The sequence below is a fragment of the Apteryx mantelli genome, chromosome 1 (genome assembly GCF_036417845.1).
Source record: "Apteryx mantelli isolate bAptMan1 chromosome 1, bAptMan1.hap1, whole genome shotgun sequence".
NCBI lineage: Eukaryota > Metazoa > Chordata > Aves > Apterygiformes > Apterygidae > Apteryx > Apteryx mantelli.
The window spans coordinates 45977737-46003203 of NC_089978.1; the positions used below are offsets into that span (position 1 = coordinate 45977737).

A 25467-nucleotide genomic window follows, 5' to 3' on the forward strand; every position below is an offset into this window, starting at 1 on the left:
GTCATATTTTGAAAAGCAAAGGGAATTTTAGGGAAAAAGCAGTGATTACATTTGAATAAGAAATGAATTTAAGAAATTTAAAAAATATATGAGGAGAAAAAATCCAGTAATAAAATTTTATGCATTACAAAATATTTTTGATTTATAATTATTTACCAACAGGTCTGTTTTATTAAAGTTTTCCCCCTAAACATGTGAGCATAAACTTAAAATCTAAACTTCAAAATAAGAATGACGAGCTACCACTACTTAAGTTTCTTTAATGTAGTTGTTTGAAAAGAGTTTTAATTGTAATACCTTTGTTTAATTTTTCTCTTCAATCTGAGGCTCCCTCTCAGGCAGTTAAGGATTGTTCCTGTATCACACGTGAGGAGGGATGGGACAACTAAGTCTAGATCCACAGAAGAATTCAGGTATCGCACTCATACTATCAGTTGCTGCATGACTTAATAGGTGTCTAAATCCCTTAGTTCACAAGCCTATTTTGGAAAATTCACTGTGTGTGTAGATATCCCTTTGCTGGGCATAGAGATGACAGCGTAAATCTTAGTGCTGTTGGTTTGTTGAAGGCAGAATCCATGCTTAGACACAAGCAGTCTTTGCTTGGGTCCACTACCTCCACTGAATGGGGCTTCAAATGAAGTAAAACTGAAGTGAGACTTTTTGCTTCTATGTTTATATTTGCATTCTGTTTTATAGCAAATAGCCAGTTAGGCAGGTCACTTTCTTACACAGTGGGAAAACCATTTTTGCAGACCAAACTTCTACCTTTCCCCCAGAACATGAGAATTGACCCCGGTTTCCCACATGGTAGTAGTGGGCATAAGCAATCAAATATTAGGAATATAATGGTGAAGACTTCTCTGTTTCTTCTTTGGAAAACGCAGCCCACTTGAACAATTTAATGCTAATGGCAGAAAGACCTTAAAGCAGACTCTCGTATGTCTCAAGTAAGTAATTGAGTCACCTCTCTGAGAAAAGGCAGACCTCAAGGAATGAATTCAGCCACACTGTTGCTGTGGGGCTGTTCAGCCTCTTCCCTGTCAATATCATGTTATATCTCATGCTAATACTGAAGACCTTTTGTCCTCCCCTGGTAAATTCATGCCTGCTTTGAAACTGGGGCTCCTAAGTAGCTTAGACTCTTCTAAAATGTTATTCCCTGGCTTTTACTTTCTGTTTTAAACTGTTCCATCTAGAAGCATAAGGCTATAGTCAAAGCAAACATTTTCTTAACAGCTTTAAGTTTTATTTTTTACTACCAAGCTGAAATAATTACAAGGAAAATAATGTATACAACAGTATATATAATCAAGTGAAAGTATTTTCTTGAGTGTTTTGTTTCCTACTGATATAAACTTAGAACTCAGTACACAATTTGCAAGTAAGGGCCAATAGCTGAATACTTTAAATACAGTGACAGATAATGGCTGCAGTAAATATAGATTCAGAGGCTACGTTTATGCTAGCAAATTAAACTTGCCTGCAAATGTTCCTAAGCAATAAAGCCAACTGGCACATATGTATACTTGTATACTCTTTTCCCCTCCAAAAAATGATAGTAGCACCAAACTGCCAGCTGGGAAGGGTGCCTGCAGTCTGCAGCCTCCCTCTTCCTCAAACTGCACCAAGGAATTGTTTTTTAGGACTCTATTTGGCACTGGCCTAAGGTGTGGGAGGAGCCATTTGAATATTTTAAGAGAATAGACAATCATGTTTCAGTACCTGGGAACATTCCTGGCACTGATTAATTTACTAGCTTCAACCATTTTTTGAAATTTATGTTAATGTTGGACACTTTTATAAGTACAAGCTCTTGATCTTGCAATCTTTATATGGGCAACATTCCTACTGACTTCTAGAAATGATTTTTTTTTTTTTTTTTAAGTTTTGCCTTAGTTAGTGGGGAATTCAGCCTTGGCCTGTAACTTGAAAAGCAAAAAGAAGTAAAATGCAGAGTTTGCTGAAATACTCTCCTAAAACTCTTTTCCAATGGCATTAACATATCACAAATGCAGGGCCTTCTTAATTAATTTAGCAGCCTGGACTAGAGATTCAGGTTCTTGTGCGCTTGTGCTTTTGTGCTGGCTATTTGAAGCTGAAAATGTAAACATGAATGCATTTTCTATACGAGACTTCTATAGAAACGTTAGGGAAGGCAGGGCACATTCCTTGCTGGGCTTTGTATTAGACTTTTCACAGACAGTCAGTATCAGTCCCAGAAATCCACCCAGGGAAGTTAGGTTCTTTTTGCAACAGGTTGACTGCTGTTGAATTTATAAGGCTATTTGTAAGTTTTAGCAATAGGAATGCCATAAAAAGCATTATGTAAAGGGACAGATGTTTCACATATTTTCCCCCGGTTAATATGAACTAACATAGTACTGACCTGCTTGGGAGTCACATAAAGGCAACGTCTTGCACTTCTTTTCATAGGTATAGCTGGTTTCAAACAGTCGGACAGATATAAAATGACAGAGAAAAGATTATTCTTTAGAATTTTCACTTTGCCATTTACAAATCAATGACATTTGCATCTGTGATGCATTAGTGAAACAGCCTGTAAAAGAAGACTGCTTTACAGGCTGAACTGAAAAACAATATTGAACAGAAAAGTATTGCTAGTTTTATTCTGAACCAGAAGATACTTTGAATGATATACCTGACACTTTATAAACTATAGCACACCAAACATCAGGAACAAAATTACTTTTCAGCTCAGTCTTGCAGAATTTTAGAATCAATTGTGATAGTTTAACCCTACAAAAGAAAACATCTTCCTTTCTTCCACTTGAACAGCTTTCAGATAATAATTCCTAATTGGAGCTCTGGTAGAAAGATTTATTTGGGAAATAGTTGACTTTCTTCTTATGGCTTGTTTTCCCATGAACAATGTTTTTAGTACACATCTCAGTTTTTTTTTTTTTTTTTTTTTTTTAATGGCAAAGCCCATAATTACTGCTGGGAAAAAAAAAAGAAACTTATGCTTTTTCTTTCATCTCCATACTCATTGGCCTCTGATATAAATCCCAGCAATCTCCAGTTCATCTCTTCATTTCTTATGGAGACTATAATAATAATAGAATGTAACATTATCATTGCTTGCCGTTGAATTATAGTTCAAGATGTGATTAATTAAAAAGACTAGGCAAACAAGGTCCCTGTATCTGTGAAAAGTCTGATCTCTCTTTAAGGCTCGGTTATTTCTCTGATAACCACCCATTATCTCTTTTGCAGCAGCAATTCCAATAAGGCAAAGGTGCCCTCTGTAGGGGAGAGGCTGTAAATGGTGATGGGCTGCAGGAGTTGTTCACACTTGCAGAAAGCAACAGGAAAGAATAATTTCTTAGCAGTGCTGTTCTCAGAGAGACACTACAAACTAAATCTTCTGTATAAATGAAGGAGTGAAAAATAATGAAAAAACTGCATTAAAATAAAGCTGCAAATAATACTCTCAACCGCAAGTAACATTCAGGAACAGTTATGTAAAGAGCTGTCCCAATATTAAAATATGTAGTGCAGTGAAAACTGAACAGCAGGAACCTTCTGAATAAAATGAAACATGAATTTCAGTCAAAGGAACTTTATGTAAATAAGAGACTTCAGAAAGTGACTTAAAAGCAGTGCTTAAAAATGTCTTTGTAGCGTTTGGTCTTAGAAAGTTTACCACAAAGCAGATTCATTAACAGTCCCACGGGGTTAGTATATTGCTTGCTAAGAAATTGCTTTTGTTAGCATGCCCACAGACACATCTTAGCTGGTGTGTAGGATCTCTAGTGGCTATTTGCAATTATTTGGGGAATTCTTTCCTCAATTTATACTGGCAGCTAATGCCAGCCTACAGAGAGGCAGAGAATCTGACACTAGTAGTAGTTCATTGCTAGTTATTAATTATTTTCTCGGCCCCCACTTTCGTAATCCATTAAGATAACCTGTAGCTCTTGCTGTCTTGATTCTGTGTCTGATACTGTTCTTCTCTCTCTTTCTTTTTACATATATATTTATGTATATACTTTTGGCATAACAATGAAGTTGATAACACATAGTGATGTCCATTACTATGCAATAAGTGATGTATTGAGTGGGCAAAACCCTTCAGAATTATGAGCTGGACTCCTTTTTTCTTTACCAGAAGGACAGAGGGGAAGCAGAAACTAATTCTAAGAGTTGATTCTAGGACTTGATACATGTAGGGATTACTACAAAAACCTAGATAAAACCCTAGTGTAGAAAGCGAAGATCAGCGTTAGTCTGGAGCTGTAAATTTACAGTCAAATCCATTACCAAGTCTGACTGTAAAGAGAAGGTTGGGTTTTGGTCATTTGGGGAACAGTTAACGATAACAAGTTTTAAAACCTGTGGATTGCTAAAGGTGTTTGAGAATTTTTCTGGTCTACATCATTAATAATGTTCCATTTTCCTAGGTCATAACGTCAAGACATACCGGCTCTTAAAAGCAGGATTGAAGGAAAGAGTGAAGGTAAACCTTACTCATTACTTTTCTTAATCACAGGTTTTGGTCAAAGATATTCTTTCCTTTATCCACTGTTGGAAATAATAGTATGAGGGAGATGTCCCGTGGTTTAGCCCATGAAAATGTCAGATTAATGTTATCTTTTATTTTAACTGATATCTCAAACAGTAAATTCTTTTGTTTCAGTCTGTAGAATAGGTTTTGAACCCCCGGTCTCATTTTAAGAGAAATAGTTTTACCACTCTAATTATTGATTTTCAGGGCATGCTTCCAAGTGCATCTACATAAACGAATGTCTGGAGGATGATGGAGATTATGGAGCTCAGTGAGCTTTGCTGTGCCCCTTCCACGTCCTGTGGCTTGCTCTGCGCATCAGATCTGACACTTAGCAGCATACTCACTCTACCTTCTTTCACAACCAAACTTAACGCAACTCAGAGGACAAAAGCTAGGATCCTAACTCCATGAGGAAGTGCTGGTAGGTGCTACCATAACAATGTGAATATTTCTCACAGGTGAAAGTCCTCATTTTTCCCTGACATCAGAGAAGTTACAATGTAAGATCCCTGGAGGAGATACTGTCTTACTGTGCTTAATTGTTGTATCTTTGATAAAATTCCACGGTCATATCTAAATGTCTATCCTGAAATATGTAAGTAACCCCAGGGTAGGTCTCTTTAAAATCATTCTTGGCTCTATCCAACCAATCAGTTTAACACAGGACAAACATCCAATGCTATTTTTTTCCTCTTGCTAGACATCTTGCCTGTGTCTAAACATGCAAGCTGGATCTTTCAGATTTACTGTATTGATCCTTCTTCTGGTTCCTTTTTTAGGGCTGTATTTGGAGTTGCAAATGTATTATTGTATTTTTTGGAGCTATATAATGGATTTAATTCTGGAAAAGCAACACCTTTTGAGTATTATTTTCTTATCTCTTTGTTGTTGTTGTTGTTGTTGTTGTTGTTGTTGTTGTTGTTGTTGTTATTATTATTATTATTATTATTTTCATCTAGTGGCTGCCAGTTCCTCAGATTTACTCTATAGCAGCTGCTTTCAAACAGTATTCACACAGCCTATCTTTAGATGCTTTGTTTATGCGTCAGAGATAGGAGCCTTGGCTCCCTGTACAGCCAATGAGAAGTATGCATGTTCAGTGCAGAGATTCAGAAAACCTAAAATGTAGACCTGAATTTGATGTTGTGCACAAAATCCTAAGTGATCCAGGACTGATACCTCACTCACAAGTGAACTGCAAAACATCCTAAAATTTTATTTTAGTCTATCTAAGCAATTTCTTTGTTTCCGATTTAATCTGCCATTCTGAATCTTGTCAGTCACCATTTTCTCTGTACCATCCTCCATCCATTTTGCTCTTTACTTTGTTATCTTTTAGTTGTTGTAATACATTTTAATACTTTAAATTCATTCTTGTTGTCTGAAGTTTTTCCATGTATTTTTAAACAATCACGATCAACCTTGATTTGGAAAAAAAACACTACATTAAATCTCAGTATATGATTTGCTCTTTTCCAATGTCTTTGCCTTCTTTTTTGCTTTAAGATTATTAGAGCATTCTGTAGTATACTAGTCAAATTTCATTTATTTCCTGTTACTGTAATTGGTTTGACCCTTTCTTTCCAGTCTAAGATGATACAAACTGTAAAAGCAAAGTGGCATTTTGCAAAGCCTAAAATACCTGGGTTTTTTAATCTTCCATTCACAGAGTTGTATTAATTTTGCTCAGCTCTCTGCAGCTTTGATACCACTGCCCCCAGCACTTTTCCTGAATGACTGCCAACTGTCTTTGGGCTCTGGTGTCTAGCATTATATTCCTTGGCCCCAATCCTGAAAAATTTATACACTTGAATAATTTTACGCATGAGAGCAGGCCCATTGACTACTGATGCATAACGTTATTCAAAAGTGCAAGCATTTTCAGGGCTTGGATAATTGTTTTGATTTTACTGGTCAATCATTGCAAAGTATTTGTAATGGGATTCTTTACCCAATTTTAGAGCTGTTGTTTTCTTTTCAGTGTCTGTAAACCATCACAAGTTTTGTACAGTTGCATAGGTTTGGATATAGGTTAGATGCTTTTAATGGCTAAATCTGCTCTTCATTTTATATTTGTTGTGACGATTCCCACAAACATATTAGACAGTGTCTGGCTGGATTGGATGTATTATGGTTTCTTTAGTATGCATAGTTTTGGGGAAATTTTTTACACTGCAGATGAATGAATCAGCTATTGCCCATTAGCTAGCATGTCAAACTTGGGACACTTTTATTACAATAGCCCTAACTCACTATATAAATACATATGTTCCTGTAATATATTTATTCTTTTAAAGTAATTCCATTTTTTTGCTATTTTACTACATACATTTAATGCCTTCCAATTGGATCATTACTGGAATAGTCTTCTTGCTGGACTCTGTAGCTGGAGAGGGTCAAGAGTATTTAGTCCAACAAATAGGAAACAGCAATTACCATATAATTATTTCTTTATGCCTGTACTCCCATATTTTAATATTTTTCATCCCTTCATTTGGCTCCATTTACATCTGTAGCTAGTAGCCGAACCTCCTCATATGTATGCTTTATCTAATTTAAACAAACACATCAAAGCACACAAGGGTCTGAAACCTAGCTGCTACAAGTCTCCAGGCTTCTCCTGAGTCAACAAAGCAATGTCACTTTTTATTGGTTGAGAAACTGGACAAATAGATGTGAAAGCCAGATTACTACTCTCTGTCTGAGGTTCAATATTGGTTTCAACTTCTTTTCCTTTTGCACTCCTTAAATACCATTCATTTACTTCCTGTCCTTAATAGAGCTGTCCTACTTAAACTGTAATCTTCTTTAAAACTTAAATAGAATGAACTTCTTTTGGTCCACTCTGTTTTTACTCTTTGAAGGATGCCTTGTCAATCTTATCATTATGCAGATCTCAGTAATAAATAATAATTTCTTTGGAATTTTCCCCCAGTATTGTCTGTTTCCTGCCAAAGGCTCAACAGTTTGAGAATAAGCAGTCTACATATCTAGATAAAATAGGAACAAAGCTTTAGGTGATAAAGCCTACTCAGTGTAAGCTTTCTTCTGCAGCTTACACTACCTCTGAGATGTCTACCAACTTTATTTTGCTTAGGTATTTAAGAAGTCTTGTACATATTACAAAACTCCACTGATTTCACAGATATATATATTTTCCCTTTGTGGAGCCTGAAAAAGGAAGAATTTTTTTTTCAAATTGATATTCAACTTCACTTGCAACGTCATGGTGTGACTAAATGCTTATGCTTAAAATCATAACCTTGATTTTAAGAGTGTGACTAGTTTTAATGATTTCCATACTGAATCTGTGCCTTCAAGCAACTTATATTATGTCAGAACCATTTCACATTCTCAAATGTATTGTTTCAGAGAATTCTAAATACTTTATTTTGAGTTGGAGTCACCAATCTTGTGTAGTGGTATTGAGAACACACAAAAATTAATGAAAACAAGTGTTGAGTATTGGATAATACAAAATAGAAATTCTATTTCAGCTTATATTGACAGAGTGTTTTGCCTTGTTGATTTATTAGTTACAAAGCATAATCTGAACAGGTCCCTATCTACCTTTTTGATATACTTATCAGAAGGCCATGGAGGTGATATGGTTATTAAACTTTTCCTTTTAAATGAAATTAAATATTTTTGTTATAACTTTTAAAATTAAATTCAGTACATTGTGGGGATGGTTTGAAAATGAAGGTATACAAATTAAATAGAAAGACATTTAAGGTAGCATTTTATGGAGATCAAGAAAACTCTTCTTGTTTCATAAACTGGTAAAGTTTTCTGTCAGGGTCTAGACTGTCCTACTTCTGGTCTTCCCACTCAGATTTTCTTCCTGTGAAAACCAAGGAGAGTGAGAACTGTGTTCATTCAGATCTCACCCCACTTTGGAGCTGAGACATGGCCAGCACACAGATTTGTCAACCCAAGGGTGTTTCTGGCTTCTACAGTTCTGGCATAAAACTAGCAGGATTAGATTTTGTCCCAAGGAAATTGATGACAGAGAAAAAAACTAAGAGGTCTCAACTCATGTTGTGATTAGTTCTCTTTCAGGTCAAGATAGTCCACTATCACAAGAGAAAACCTATTTGCATTCTGTAGTGCGAACAAATGGTGTTCTTGTGGATATGGCTCCTGTACAAACGGGGAGAGAGGGTAAATGAAAGAGTTAATGGGAAATATTTATTACAAACATTACATTATAAACTGTGGTCTTGGCAAGCACAAAAAAGAGTTAGAGTTTTAAGAAAGCTGGTTCATGGATGCTTCATAAAATATTCCTTTGTATATTTATTCATTTCTTAATTACAATTTTCCCTTACAGATCAGAATGCAACAGAGCAGGAGTTTAAGAATGTGAAAGTTGGAATGTGAACGTTCAGAATTAAGGTCTCAGATTAGGAAATTAAATAATTACTTGAATCAGAAATACCCAGCTGGCTGAATTTTTTTCTTTTCTCAATGAGGCACCATATTTCAATTCTTGCTGTGGGTATACTGATTTGTGTTGGGTATACTGATATCCAGTTGTGACAGCTGAACTGAATCACATTTTGTCTGTGCATTTCCCATTTCTTTCACTTTGGTTTTCTTTGCCTTATACGTTAGCTGAAATCTGTTCTTAGGGCCAGGTTGGAATTCCTTGCTCTACCCTTTTGTTTTCCATTTTGTACTCCTGACACTTTCTAATTAAAAGGGACCTTTCTTTGTTTTATTTTCAGTTTGGCAGAGCAACAGTTATAGTCATTGCTGACACCTGCTGCCTGGCATGCTGTTGCATCTTAGACTCATGACCTGTCTTCAGATGATGCAGTCATGGTCATTTTTTTTCCTGTTTGGAAAATTTGGCTTTTTTTCTGTGAATGGTTTTTATATGAATGGAGAAGAGCATATTGAACACCAAACATTATTCAGTGAATTATCATTTTGGTTGATGATTCCTGATCCCAGTCTTCCCTTTGCATTGTCTTTTCCATGTTTCTTATACCGTAATTCAACACTGAAGTCATCCATCACAAAGAAATGATCTGTGTTTTGGTATTCTGTCAGTAACAGCTTGGAGGCAGCTGCAGAATTATCTTTGTTTTCATGCACTCTTCTTTTGTTGGAACATAATACAGATTTAATTTTTTTAGGATTACGGTTTGGAATCTGATGTATGTGACACACTAGTCTACAGGTTTCCAAATACTTAGTTGCTTTTTTGCTGTCTGTTATAATAAGCACTTCTTGAATTCTCATTTTCTCTGTTTTCTTAGTTGGTGAAATGTTTATTCTTTTGTTTGATGCACTTGTCATGTCTACTGTAAAATGCATTTTCTGCAGTGCCTCCTGTCCCCCAAACAGAGTGGCTTGTGTCTACTCTGCTTAACTCCAGTACCATTTAGAGCAGACTGGCTACATCCACACTAAACAGTACCTGATCACGGGTGTCCTCTGAGTCCCATTAGTTTCCCCTGTAGCCCCAAGACCTAATCTTCATTTCTGGGGATGTACTTCTCTTAAAAATGCATGAAATAATGTGAGAGTTGTGTGGTAAATCCTGCCTTACCTGAAACTGAAGGTGTGCTGGGTGCCCTAAGGCATAGCCTGAGAGCGTATGAAAGTCTCAGAGACTGCAAAGCTTTTTAGGAGAGTGACAGAAAAAAACAAACTAGATGCCGACTCATCACTGATGGAGCAATGGCTGTAGCAATCCCCAGAACTGCATGGGGACTTTTGTTTTGGAAGAAACTGGTTAATATAGTCCAAAAGAAATCTTTGGGATAAACTAATATGTAGCATGGACAATGAACAAATGATGAGCCAGGAGTGAAGCAGGACTTAAGTTATTGACAGTGGAAAGGTACCCTCTGGTATTCAGATTCAAAAAACATAGTTAGCTAATTCTTTTCTGACCTGGAAATCTTTGATATTTGAAAGCTTGGGTGACATCCAGTCCACTTAATTTTGGCACCTGGTTTCAGATATCTAGTGAAGCAATTTTCTTATAGTAGGAGTTCAATTTGGTTGCCTAAGCATAGTTGCTAGTGCCACTTAAGATGCCCTAGGGTATTTCAAACTTCCACATATGTCTGACAAGATTGACATAGGACTCATGGGAGATCCATGCTCTTCTAGAATGGCAAATTAAATCCAGGGAGAATATTCTAGGGCATCTAAAATGGCACTAAACACCTATGCTTAGGCAACTGAATCTAGCTCAACTTCACTGCAAATACAGGGTCTTTGAGGGCCTCCAGAAATAAAACCTCTTCACTTTTCTTACCTTAATTTAAATGTGTGGGCATGATTAATTGTATATCATGTGGCTGTTTAGGGAGTAAAATATTTGTATAATTTACCTCTTTTCTGGAAGTGCATGCAATCACACTTCTGATGTACAGCAGTTTTAATCAGACAGAGAGCAATACATAATCACATTAGGACATTAGTTGAGTGCATGCTTGCCAACACAACCGTTAGATGTTGTTCAAGAAATTATCTATGTACTACTATCTCTCCTGGTTTCTTTTTATAGTAAATCAGATGATCAGTGATATCTGGCCTCTAAGGCAAAATGCAACTCTCAGCTTCAGCTTCCATTATCTTGATCCTGACAGAGGTATGGGAGCAGGACAGGAGATCCTCTTCAGACAGCTTCAGGAAGAAGCCTCTTCTGTATTGCTATATACATATACCAGTTGCAGCTTCTAACTCCAGCAAGTGCAACATCTATGCTTTCTAGAATCACAATAGAAAGCAGAGTTCAGCGTCCAGAATAAGATACCTAAATGTAGGTGTCAGTAAGTGAGACAGGTGTCTAGGCTCCCATTTTAGGCAAGGTAAATATAGCTGATACAACCAATGGCACCTAAAGAGTGATTCAGTTTTCCCGAAAGGGCTTGATTCAGTTGAGTGCATTTGAGTTGCCATATCTGTTTGGCCATTAGCTGCTAGTTCAGAAAGGACTTTACCTCTCTTATCTGCCATATGTGCCAACTTTGTGTGTATGTCTCAGCTATCCTAGGCTATCTCAGATGGCATTAAATGCCTATGTGCAGGCAACTGAATTCAAGCCTTCAATTTTGTTGATTCTTTTTAGGCTCCACTGTTCTACTGATCTATTGAGTCTTAAGGGCATTTACATAACCATAGGCACCTAATACCATCTGAGATGCTATATGGCATCCAAGACATCTGCATGGCATGTATGATACAGGACTGCGTCCCTCTAGAGAGGCAGAAGGATGTCAGGTAGGATACCTTGTTGCAGCTAAAATAACTCTGGACACTTACGTTTCCACAGCTGAATCCCACTCTGTATCTCCACATAATGGAAGTTTAGACACCTAGGACATAATTCATTTGCTCTGCATACATATCTTCTACCAATTTACATGCCCTAGGGTATCTAAGGTATTTGCTTGTAGATATGACTGTAAGAACCTATAAGAAACACACAGCCTCTCACTGTAGAACCTGAAGATTAGGAGAGATGAACCACAGCATTTAAAATTACACTAGCAGTTAGCATTCAAGCTACTACGTGCACCTCTTTTGTTCATATAGTTACCTACAGTAGATGCTTACAGTTATGTAAGCATCTTAATCTCAGGCTGAATCCCACCATTGCAGACAGAGAAAATAGGTTAGAAAACCTTTCCAAATTGCTTTCAAGCACTATTTCTTTTCCATCTCTAAATTTTCAAGGCAGTGGGTCAGCCACAATGCCTAAGTGTCTCTGTTCATTCATTAATGGCAATATCAACACTAATTTCTACTCAGAAGAACTATGAATAGGCTTTTGCTGAAAAAAATTTATAGCTATTTCATCTTAATATGAAAGTTAACATGAAAAGTTAAGAATGCTTAGCTAAAACCTGCAATGACTTTTTACCTTTACCATTATTATTCTTACATAGCAGCATGTGTACTATACAATGCATGAAGAGTTTAAGTGTTTTCTCATAGAGCAATTTTTAGAGTATAATTAATTCTAAAGAAACAAACAATCTGGAAGTGTATATAATACAGCTTTTAAGTACTTGATTATATAAAAAAATCCATTTCACATTATATGACCTTATTTTGAAAGCCAATAGCCAAAGAAAGTATGTTATGAATTTCCAATACAAGATAAATTGTAGTTTATAATCCATAGAGTGTGAGATGTGTACTTGAATTTTAACTACTTTGTTATATATTTGTATAATTCTAAATGCAAAGGTCTTATCATTCATTTAGTCTTATATTTTGTCAGCGAGGATTGCATAACCTTTAAAGCTAAAGATTAGGTAGTCTTCTCTCTGATGAAAGGAGATATTTAACTATCTTGGGAAAATTGTTCTGAGAATTTTAATTTTGTTTTTGCACTTGAAGAAGCATTTTGTAGAAGTTTCTGATATATATTTTAAGTCTTCTTTAGGCAAAATAAATGTTAAATATGAAAATGACCCTATGTAGAAAGACTTTTTCTTCCATTAATATGTAAGAATTAGTTCTCTAATCTTACAGTTCTTCCAGACCTTCTTAGAGTCTTCTTTGCACTCCAGTTCTTCTGTCTCTATTTTCTGTCACTTTGTTTTTCTTCTCTTGTCCAGATCATATTGGCAGTCCTCTAATATATCTCTTTTTTGGAGATGGAAACATCTATATTATTTCTTCTTATGCTTCTGTTCCATCTTAGATCTATATTTCTTTCCCTTTCACTAGATCAACTAGACTTTTCCTTTGCTGGCAACTAGCCAGATATTTCATGCAGGTCTACCAAGTCTCACTGTCTTAACTGTCTTCTGTTTGCAGTTTCTGTGTTTCTGGACTTGGATTCAGCCAACTCAGAATCAATTGCATATCTTTAAATCCCAGGGAAGCCTTAGTAAGGCAAAAGCAGAAGACGGCAAAGAAAAAACTTTCACTCAGTAAAAATTTTCAAGCATACTGACAAAGTACAATGGCTAGATTTACAGTATATTTCTAATGTGCATCTGAGATACGCTGTTTGGGTGCAAGGATACTCTCAGGCTTAAGCAAATAAGATTTGGGACATGCTGTGGGGCAAAAGGTTGGACCCATACCACTCCTGGTGGTGGAAGACTCCCAGTAAGTACTTACCAGGAGCATGAAGGGGATGGATATGACTGACAATAAACTAATGCCAATGCCTGCCATCTCACCGTCCCTTGTGGGGACATGTGGCTGACATTAGGCGGGCAGTTTGGATCAGGCAGCACAAGAGCAGATGCAATCTGCAGGCAGCAAGAGCTTCACCACTGAGGACACACCGGCTTACAGACACCTTAAACCAGCCGTGGGGATGTGTGGGGCCAGGCTGCAGTGTGCACTAGGCTCAGCCTTCTCCCTTCCTGGGTAAGATATAGATAAACCCAAGAAATCTTGTGAAAAACAGGGTGGGGAAAGAAAGCTAATAGGGATAGAGAATATGGAGTTAATTGGAACAGGAAGTTATTTGTTCCATTCGAGCTAACTTGATCAAAGAGGAATTGATTTGGGTTTCGGGGTAAGGTTTATAGCAGTTCTTTTTTTCTTTTTTTTCAAAACTCCTTTGCTTATCTGTAGTATTAACTTTCCATTTCCGCTGCTGAAGCAGATGTTTTGCTTGTTGCAGACATTAAGGCACTCTTAATGTGCAGTTACTGAATTATTTTCTAAAAGAGCATTTTAAATTTGACAATGTTTTTTGCATTTTTAAAGAAGTGACCTCATTTTGAAAAGATTTTTTTCCAATACATATATCATTACTGGAAAAATATTAATCTGCAAAACTTAGTATAAAATGTCTCAATTTATTAAACATCTACTGTACAGATATCAGCTGTCACAAAATGTAGTCATGTATCTTTGTGAGTTCTGGCATTCCAAAATGGGTTTGTTTCAAGCAAGAAATATATATTTTTTTGTGGTTTTATTAAAATAAATATTTAAACAAATTCCAACAGTTAAAAACATCTTCGCAAATCATACCCTAAAGGGCTAGAAACTAAATATTAACATGCCAACAGAAAGATTAACTTTCTAGTAAGGTAAACTCAGTTAAGATTAATTCTCCTTATGCTCAGACCCATCAGCTACTGTATGCTATAGTGACCACTTCTAAAATTAAAGTTATCTAAAAATAGCAGAATGAAAGATGAATATTCTAAGCTAATTAAAAAGTGACCTGAGCGCTTGTTACTCTTTCATTATACTTCATTTTAATTTGTAAATGCATGCATTTGATTCATCTTTACATTTTTGTTTTTACAATTTTGAACTGCCACTGCAATGTGATCTTTCAAATACTCTTTTTGGGGCAGTTCAGGAAATACTTGCAGAAAAAAAGGAACTGTGCTTTCCAGAGGGATAACTGATACAATAGATTAAAAAATGGTTAGTAGTTAATCAACAGATTTTTCTAATGATGATATCCATTCCAAAATATAATGGAGATTAGAAAGTCAACACAGAGGAGAATTGAGTATTATAATGTGCCAATCACTGTATCTAAGCACTATATTTTTTCAGAAAAGCATATCAAGCACTAGCTTGTATTTTTTTTTATTGCTGTTGTCACCTTCAAGTCTGCTTGCTTTAGTCTTTTTATTTGTTTCCATCCTCTTTTCTTCCCATCACACAATCTGGGGTTTATTTGAATCTTTTTCTGTAAGATGTTTCAAAAATTCCATGCTACTCTAATTTACCCTGTAATGAGGTTGCCCTGTCTCTGACCTTGGAGAGTTAGCTTGGAGTTCCTATATGATATATTTTTGGATGAGCTATCCACCCCCAATTAGGGCTAATGGGTGCTGAAAAGCTGTGCCTAAGAGTTGCTGGAAGTCAGCTCTTCGGGAAATCTAGCCTTCAGTCCCCAGCGACTGCAGCTGTTTTGAGGGAAAGATGAACAGAAAAAGAAGGAAAGAAAAAGTGTTTATAAACACTAAATAGCTAATACAAAGTCAAGTTGTTGCTTTAAACAGAGATTCTTCTTCTTGTCTTGTATAATGAATACGGCGCATATTCCCCATAATTATAGCACTTACTTTTTCCTGTCCAAAAATTTTGAAACAGATGAAGATTCAAGAAATATTCAGTCTGGAAACCCTGTAACAGAAGGTGAGTGTATGTCTTTAGTCAAAGGAGTTAATCCCTCCACGCAGTCCTCCAATTATTTTTCTTCACCAATAAGTATTGCTTCCTTCTTATGTCCAGAATGAACTCTATTCAGTGAGTGCTCATCAAGTCCCAATCTTAATTAGACTCTAACAAAGTCAAACAAACAAATCACTGTGCCTGGATAAAGGCATGTGGGATGGAGTGTGTGAAAAGAAGGGGTTATATATTTAAATTGTTTTACATTCTTAACTGCTATAGGTGCTACAAAGCAACCGATATAATTTATTACAGCCTTTGATGGTCAAACACACTGAGCTAAATTAAGGCCACATGACTTCAAACAGTTCTGTAGGATTGCCCATCTAGGTGGGTATCTGAAGCAGTTTCCTCATTTTGCCTTTTTTTTTTTCCTCTCTCTCTCTTTTCTTGTACATAAACTTATATTTTATTTCATCTATCAGATGACAGATACTGTGTACAAGTACTTGAGTTCCCTTACATGGTTTGAATCATCACGAGAAATCCTTGATAAAAATTCAGCCTTATTACATGTGTGGTTTATTCTGTCCCTATATTTCAGAATGTATATCCTAATTTGATATTCCAATATATATAATCAGTCAACACTTTCCTTTTATGTTTTTTGACAGAAACACAGGCAGCATATCAGACAATTAGTCTGAAGAATGATTCCCAAAACAGCCTTGCTTCTACCCTCATCCCTTATATGCTTTGCTGATATGGGATGTTTGTATTTTTCAGTCTCCTTCTTTGTGACTTCCTCCTAATTTTTGAACAAAAAGATCACCCGCTTTTATACTTGTTGTTTACTCCTTGGCTTTTGTCTTGAAATAAACTCAGGTCTGAAAAAAAGTATACCATTTTTGAAGAGAAACCGTCTATTTTTTTATTCTTAAAAACATAATTAATTATTAGCCATGCATTTCAAAGTGCTTTAAAAATGTTAATAAATTAAACTTCATTATGGTTCTGAGGCACAAGCAAAATATACTGCTTATTATAACTTTACAATCCTTCTGCTGTCTGTCCAAGGGACAGAGGAATGAAATAACAAGTTCAGAGAAGAAATCTGTGGTAAAAGAGGGAACAGAATATATCTCCTCATTATCAATTCTAGGCACATGTAACACCTTTAACTTCAAGAGATACACTTTCTTTTCCACATTTGTGTGCCAGATGACAACCTTTAAGAACTTTCAAATCCAAGTTTTATCATGGTCCTTTCATTTTCCTCCCCACCCTTCATTACAAAGGTATTTTAATATTCCAACTGTTTTGCATGCAACAACATGTATACAACAATAACTAAAAAAGGGCTTCTTAAAACATGGTCCAGATTTGTGAAGAGCTTCATGGTTCACTGAACATTTTATTTAATATGGAGATTGTATTCCGAGTTGTTTGATTTGCAGAAATAACAAACCCAAATGCTTCAGTTTCTAATGGTAATTAGTTTTCAGCCTAGACAGTCTGTTTAGTTATATATTTACTACCTTGTAAAGAACTATCACAACAAGCCCTAAAGCATTATTTGAAAATTAATAAGCTAAAGAAAGAGGAAATTCTTCACTTTTGCATAGCAACACTCTCTGTATTCTACTTTTTGATTGCAAAATCCAGCTTTTCAATTATAGGTGTACTAAATTGTGATGCTTGAAAAACTATAAAAGGCAATTATCAGTGTTTCTTAATGCCATAAATGACTAATGCAAGTACGTTTTACTGTAAGGGAAACAAAGACTCATATTGTGAACAGAATTCCTTTGCTTCCTGAGTCAGACTAGAATAAACTTTGATTCACATACTTTCAATGTTATTTGCAATTAATATTAGTTTCTGTGGCGGTTAAAATAATGTGCTACAGATTCCATTGCAGTTTACATATTAGAAAATAAAGGCACATTATTTCTCCATGTTTTAAGGTTCACTTGGCTTCTGTGACACCAGACAAGGAAGAAGGCAAAGGGTTACAGCAAAACATGTCGCAGTGGTTGATATTTTCCTGCCTTATTCTTATAACAAGAAAACACATGAAAGACTTGCTTCTTCACCCAGGTACATCTTCTTTTGTTTTATCTCTTGCTGTTTGACAAAGTTAACAGAAAAAAAGTCTCCCTTGCCAAACACTGTGGGGTTTTTTTTGACTGGGCTCTTCTTCAATGGCTCAACGAAGGGTGAGCTCTCAGCAGCTCTGCAGGCTAAGAATGCCTCCTTTATACTCCCTCAGCATGCTTTACCATTGATTTCTGGCTCTGAACATGGATAGAGGACACGCTTGAGCTGGCAGAAGGAATCACGTCATGACATAGACACCTCAGAAGAAGTATGCATTATGGAAATCTTTTTGACAAAGAGAGTTCCTCAGTGATCATTAGCATTAGAGGTTCTCTCAATTCTCTCTCACAAATGGCAATGGAAATGAAAGAAGGGAACATTTTCAGACCTAGGAGAGACTGACCCTCTCCCTTTGTCCTGCTGTGTCAAAGAGCTTTAAATGCCTTTTCATTCCAACACAGTATAATTGCTTTTGTTCAAAACCAGGTCCAGGCTTCTCAGCCGTAGAGGCAAATGTGTACTGTTTCAAGGACAAGGAACAAAGTCATTTACTTAGCTGCTCCTCATCATTATCAGTGGTAAAATTCAGATTTTTGGGGGTGGCAAAACACTGTCCAAGGTGGAAAATACATGAGGCAGAATGGAAGGGGTTCATGGAAAGCCAAACTTCAGGGCAATGTGCAGCCTCTCTGGTTGGATTTCATTGAGGGAGGGGAGCTCTGAGGGGGTGAACCCTCTCAGCGCCAGGCGGGGCCGGACACAGCATGGAGCCATGTGGTAGGCAGTGAAACTGTGGCCACCTCCACCTTCTGGACACATGCAATGGTGGCCTCAACTAGTTGTTCCATAAGGCCATGGTCACACATCACAGCTAAGCCATTGTAATGGCTATGGCTCCAAAAAGGCTCCCACTAACAGTCTTCCATTGTGCCTGCATCAATTGCCTAGTTAACTGAAAACTGGATTAAATCAGTTCAGAAAGTGAATCAAGTCTTCCTCTCCTTCCCCTTCCCCTTCTCCTTCCCCTTCCCCTTCTCTTTCTCCTGTCCCTTCCCCTTCCTGTTTTCTTTTTCTTTCCTCTTTCCTCTTTCTTTCCATCCTTCCTTCCTTCCTGCCCTCCTCCCTTCCTTCTTTCTTTCCTTCTTTCCTTCCACAGAATCACAGAATATTTGGGGTCGGCAGGACCTCTGGAGATTGTCTAGTCCAATGCCCCATGTTCCTCTCCGCCCATCTCTCCAGCCTGTTGAGGTTCTTCTGAATGGCAGCACAACCATCTGGTATATCAGCCACTCCTCCCAGTTTTGTATCATCTGTGAACTCATGAAAATATTAAACAGTGCTGGCTGCAGTATTGGCCCCTGGGGGACACCACTAGTGACTGCTCTCCAGCTGGACTTCATGCCACTGATCATAACCCTCTGAGCCCAGCAGTTCAGCCAGTTTCCAACCCACCTCACTGATCACTTATCTAGCCTGTACTTCATCACACTGCACACTAAAATGGCTCTCTTTTTCTTTTCTTCACAAAAAGTTTAAGCCAGAAATATCAGTCCAGAACAACAATAACAACAACAACAACAACAACAACAACATCAAAACATTAAAAATCTACTGAATCTGAAACCTCAGGCGTGCTGTTGTGCAGAAAAATGAGATGCAGCTAGCCATATTACATTTGTGTAATTGTTTGCCCAGGGCACTCTTAGTTTGAAGTCATTCCCACATAATTTTGAAAGTTACTGCTTCCTACTAGCAGAAAATGGTCTAAGCCAAATTCCCAAAGAAATGACAGAACCACCCAAAATTTTCTGAGAAGCTTTTTTTTTTCTTTTTCCCCCAGTGGTATTTGGCCTGGGCATTTCCCTGACAGAATTTACCATGATGACAAAAGTGGTTATTCATTTCTCCAAGCCTCTTCCAGTAAAAATGTTTATTCACTGTAGACAATGTTTATTGTGTCAGAGAAACAGGAAATACAAAGACTTCATATCTCAAGATTGCATACTTTTAACTTAAGTGTGCTTTCTGAAAGTCTGGAATTACTGCTAAACATAGGAACATCTACTCTATATAAAAATATGTGGAAATCTTATCACTTGGGTTCCAGGAAAATATACTAAACCCTAAAGAATTTAATTATATCCTTTTGTTACATATGTTATGGTATTTGCTGTTTATTTGATACTTTTAGCAACAATGACCATGAAAATACACAAACAAAAAGCAATTAGTCTTTTAAGAAGCCTAAAGTTTTGCTAGTTTCTATGACATATTCATGGACATGCATGTATAATGACTTATTTGCAATCTAAGGAAAAAGATGTGGTTCTGTAAAAGCATTAATAAGGGCAAATAATCTTATAGTATGTTAATGTATATTTAAAATATAAAATATTCATAAACAAGATAATAAGTACGTTTAAACATCTAGCTTTCTTATAAGACTTAGTGAAGTCAGGCTGGATTTTTAATATACTTGAGAAGTTAATGTGTGCTTGATGATGTTGTAATAAGAATAAATAAGAGCAACATAACCATATAATAAGGTATATTAGGTATTGTTTAAGACACATAACCAAAGAGTATTGTTTAGAAAATTGTATGTAGAATAGATAGTTCAGGGATTAAAAACAGCACATTTAAGAGCTATTTCCAGAGGAAAAAAACTCTGATATCTGTTATTCATCTTGAGTCTACTCTGCCAAGGGGATTATGAGTCTGATAAAAAACTGTTGAGGTTTGCTTGTTAGACTCATATGAAGTAAGTAATAAAAACATTAAACTAATATCTCGTTGTTTTTACCATGTAAGCACACAATATTTTCTGTAATAGCTTTAATAACTTACATCTGACTAGCTGGAAGGACGAACTTAATTAAATAACACATTATTGGTTTATCTTTTTCTAACAGTCAACACTTTGTTTAAAACTTTAAAACTGCTTGAAAGAATTATGCAGAAGGTTACATCCTTGTCATAAAATATCATAAGGCGACTTAAAAATTGAAGAATATCTATCAGTTTCTATTATATACTATTGCGCTTTTCCTTTTCTTTTAAATAAAACCTTTGGTCTCCCCATTTACACAATATAAGCTGAACAGCAGTTTTAACCCCATATATTCTTTTGTCTGAAAGGAAATGATATCAGCCTTTCCGTCATAAAAATAAGGCTAGTGAGTCAAATATGGTGTCAGGCTGCTCTGCAGTATCTTTCATTACAAAAATGTTTATTAAAGGAAGTAAGCGTCTGCTTGTGCAGAAATGTGTTGTTATAGCTAAGATGACAAGATGAACACCTTTTTAAAAATTCTGTTTGTTTTAAGATTCAGAAATCTTAAGATACTGCTATCCAAAATCATTAACATTTATTATTTTTTCATTTTGTTTATATATATATGTATATTCATATTCACATATCTATATATTCACACATTCACACATTACAAATGCACTCATACATGTATTTGTATTTTCAATGGTTAAAATGACCAAATTTTGTAGAATCACATCAGTACGGAAAACTGAATTAGTTACAAATAAATTAGGAGTGGAACTCTCACAAATTCCTTGAAAGAAGCCAAAGAAAAGAAATGCTTTCTAAAACCTTATTTCCTTTTTCTTAGTACTTCAAAAAGTACTGGCAATAACTGTGAGTAAGCCAATGATATTCTTGCTTTTCTTTCTAATTGTCTCTCTAGACTATAATTTCTCTTAATCCTTCAGCCACTTCTCAGGTATGTCAAAAACAAGAGGAAGTTATCCAGAAATTACAAAAACAATGGAACAATGGAGTTACTTCCATTTGTGGGATAATTTATAGATGAGAAGTAAAAAAACAACAACAACAACAACAACAACAAAAACCTCTTCAAAATTTAAGACTCCAATCATTTACCAGTAATAAAAGAAAGCAGAACACAGTATATCCAGTCCTGCCATGAAGACAGTCTTTACCTTCATTTTCCCCGGAGCAACAGGAATTAGGGAACAGACAAGCTAAACAGGGCTGCCACCTCCCTATCAAAACCTGTCAAGCCAAAATACTATTACTTTTGGGATGTCAGTGTCTTACTAAACTACTTAGCATTAATTGACAACTTCTCTTGCAGCATAAGAGACTTAATTGCAAAGTTAGCACAACCCATAGTTTGAAGCAGCAGAGCCCAAGTGTCAAAGCTGGCAGTTTTAAAAATTAGTTAGCCTTGGATAAGACAAAATTCAGAGGGTGAAAAGTTCTTCTTATCAGAGAAGACTGTACGCAGGCTTGATTGAAAGCCCATTCTGGTCTCTGCTGTCCCAACAAACATGACCCATGTTTTCCCTGTGCTGTGTTGGGAAATATATCGAGGAGACTGCAGAGAAGAGGTTTGTGTTTATGGTTGACAGTTCCTAAGGACCATCCAAGCAGTGCCTTAAGTCTCACATGATAAAATAGTTCCTATTTCAAAGTATAGGACTGCATTTGTTGCTGGAGCAGAGAACAAATAAGGCAGCCTATTGACATATCTTTCTGATAAGCTGTTTGTCAGAGAGATTCTTTTCTGAGATACTCATATATGGATTGAGACCTTGCTTTTTTCTCCATATTCTGATGCTGCCACTGTAGTGATGCTATTTTTATTATTAAGATGTTTTACAGTTCAGTGTTTATGAGAATCAAATGTACCCCAGTGGAGGAGCACGAGAGTCTGAAAAAGACTGGGTCAATTGTTTCAAAGTTACGATTTTTCCAATTCAGCAAATTGAAACTTTTTAATTTTTTTTTTTGCTCAACTCTTCAACAACTTTGAGTAACCTCAAATTCTGGAACTGTTTCAATCTTTAAATCATCTCATAATAGGCCAAATGAAAGCCGAGATGGATATTCAACTTTAAACAATCATACATAACAGTTAAATTCATTTTTCTTAAGCCTTGCATAATTTATTCTTTTGAGACTTCAGAGAAAAACTGTATCCTGACACATTTAGAGGCTTGGCAGTATAATTTACTGAAACCAAAGTTGTATATGAAAGTACAATGATTTTATTACAAATAATTTATTAAGAAAAGACTAGACAGTAAATAAAGTAAGCACATGCCTGTGAACTCAAATTATATGAGACATTAATAAATAGATTTCCAAGAGCTATTTGTAAACCAATATTTATTAGCTGGTCAGAATTATAATTAGGTGTAAAGCAGCCCTGATAGAGGGATGTATGACTGGTTTAGAGGGAGCCTTTTCTGTTAGGCATGGCTATGGAAAGCAACTTGTTCTTGGGCCTGTGTCACACTATGCCTGCCACTGTCATTAATAGTATGTCATGTACGGTCTTTATACGAAGTTAGTAATGTCCCAGAGATAATGAGGTTAACAGAAATATTTATAACAGATGTCTTGCATAATGTCTAATGTGAAGTACAAGTAGCTTTTTTTAAATTCATAGTCACCTAAAAAAGGTCCATTGAAAATATGGGACCCTTAGCTAGCAAATTAAAGCCAGTACATGAAATGATAGGCTTGTTTTCTGTAATTACTTTTCACAGACTTTTTGGAAATAGTTTGTGGAGAAACCCCAGGGTTCTGTGCACCACAGATTGCAAACTGCTGAATTAAACAGCCCAGATTGGTGGAAGAAGGTTAGCCAGTGGGCTAAATAGGAACAAAGGAGTAATAGTCTCTAAATACACAGAGAACCCAGACCCAGGGATTTATATGGCTCACAGTTGGTTAGGCCAGTGATGTCAGTAATGAGCACCGGCTTCATATAGAATGATTAAGGCCATTTGTATTTGTTTCCGAAGTTTGCAGTGGGGATGTAAGTAATGAAGGAAAAATTTGCCTTGAATTATAGCCTAGAAGCTAAGTTTGGGGTAAAAGAAAAGGACACGAATGGAGTGTATAGCTGGAGGTGATGAGGTACCGAGGTTATCCTGTGAAAAAGAGGTCATTGGCACTCACAGCTAAAAGAAAAAAAGTAATGGAAATTGTGTCTGAAACTAACATTTGAGAACTCAAGCACTAAGGGCTTTAGGAGCCACGGCTCTAAAGGCTGAGGGACTTTTTAGGAATTCTAGATAAGACGGGTTAAGTAACTGGAAAGGTCTGGTATCAACTAGGATTGCATTTTACATGTTTTGGCAGTTGGGTTGTTTTACATGTTCAGTTACCATTTACTGTAACCAAAAGCCTGACCTAAATCTCACTAAATAAACTTTTATGTGTTTAGTTTCAACTTTCCTGTTCCAGGAGACAAGATGCATGAGAGGGGAAATACACAGTCTTCAAGGAGACAGCAAACACAAACAACGCTATACCTGAGCTATGCAAAAGGACTCCAGATTCTCACATGTTTCTTGCCAAATTTCAAGGATCAGGTGGGTGTCAATACTATTAACAATGATTTTGAGGAGGAACTCCATGTGGTGGCACCATGCACAGCAGTGCAGACAGTAGAGATACCATGTAGTGCCAATCATACTCCAGACCATACTCCAGACTATTTACAGTTTAGGTCTGCTAATAGCAGAGTCTGTCTGCCAACAGTCTCAGACCTCCCTCGCAGCAACTAACTCTTTACATACTTAGTGTTCATGAGGTTTCATCTCTCTGCTCCATTTCATGCAAACAGGTCTCTCCTGTCCTTGGTCATTGCTTAGCTACAGGAGAGTGTCTACCCCTTCTCCAGCTGTGTGCAAGGAAAAACTAACCTGACACAAACAGTCCCAAAATCAGAAGTCTCTCTTCTGCAGTGAGTAGAGCACAAAGCTACACTTTGAAAAGTGGCACTTAAACTTCAGTCTCTCTTCATGGTGACAAATTTTGCTCTCACTTTTAGCTTCTCAGGGTATCAAGTATTCAATTTTCCCTGTGCCTGTTGTGTGCAATTTCGAGGTTGATGATTCTAACGGCCATCAAAGATGCCTAAAAGTTAAGCCCTAACTTTACAGTTTTTGAGCAAGTTTAACAGGTTTTTTAGTTTAAAAAGCATGATTCAGAAACAGTCTGCCTGGTAATAGCATAATTCATACCTATAAAGATGAGAACATATTAAATGAAGATTCTATAGCAAAGCTAATACCCCAAAATATTGCTAAAATGAGGTACTCCATAGTATGTAATATAAATGATAGTTGTACAATAATGGTAGAACAATGAGAAGCACCACAAAGAGACTGAGCAGTTAAATCTTGAGGGAATGTTTAATAACTAAAAATCTGATAAAACACTATTCATCATAATTACACATATAGTTAAACTTTATGTATATGTTTCAGTTACATTACTTCAAACTAGTGAAAGAGAATCTGCTGCCAGACCATAACAGATTATTCCCACAGGACATCTACTTCACATTTAATTTCTTTTAAAAAGTAGGCAATACTTTGTATCTATAAAAGTATGAAAGCATAACATTTTATTTGATATTATGTCAAAACTAAATAGTTGTAACACATTTTTTCTTTTATCATCAATAATACTTAATACTGACACAGCTCTGATATATCATATCTAAATTAACATATACAGCCTTCTAAAACAATTGTAGCATTCAGAGCAGGAAAAACACTAAAACATTTCTGGGCTAGATACAGAGCACCTTCTTTGGGACTAAATACGTCACTGAGATGGGATTTATGCAGTTACCCAAAGAAAAGAATCTAGGAAACCCACATGTCAGTGGCTGCCCAGCATTCACAGGGCACACAGCTCTATGTGCCTTGACTGTTAAATGATTCAGAGGACCAAGGTAAATTACTGAGCAAGGCCACCT

General features: G+C 36.3%; 1 long non-coding RNA gene across 1 annotated transcript; it reads left to right on the plus strand.

The window, feature by feature from the left end:
• Nucleotides 1-270: 270 nt before the first annotated feature.
• LOC106491671 (uncharacterized) lies at nucleotides 271-24015 on the plus strand. Its single transcript, XR_001293806.2, has 5 exons — nucleotides 271-413; nucleotides 4425-4480; nucleotides 4736-4952; nucleotides 17575-17707; nucleotides 23943-24015. It is a non-coding gene; the product is annotated as an uncharacterized lncRNA (long non-coding RNA).
• The last annotated feature ends 1452 nt before the right edge of the window (nucleotides 24016-25467 follow it).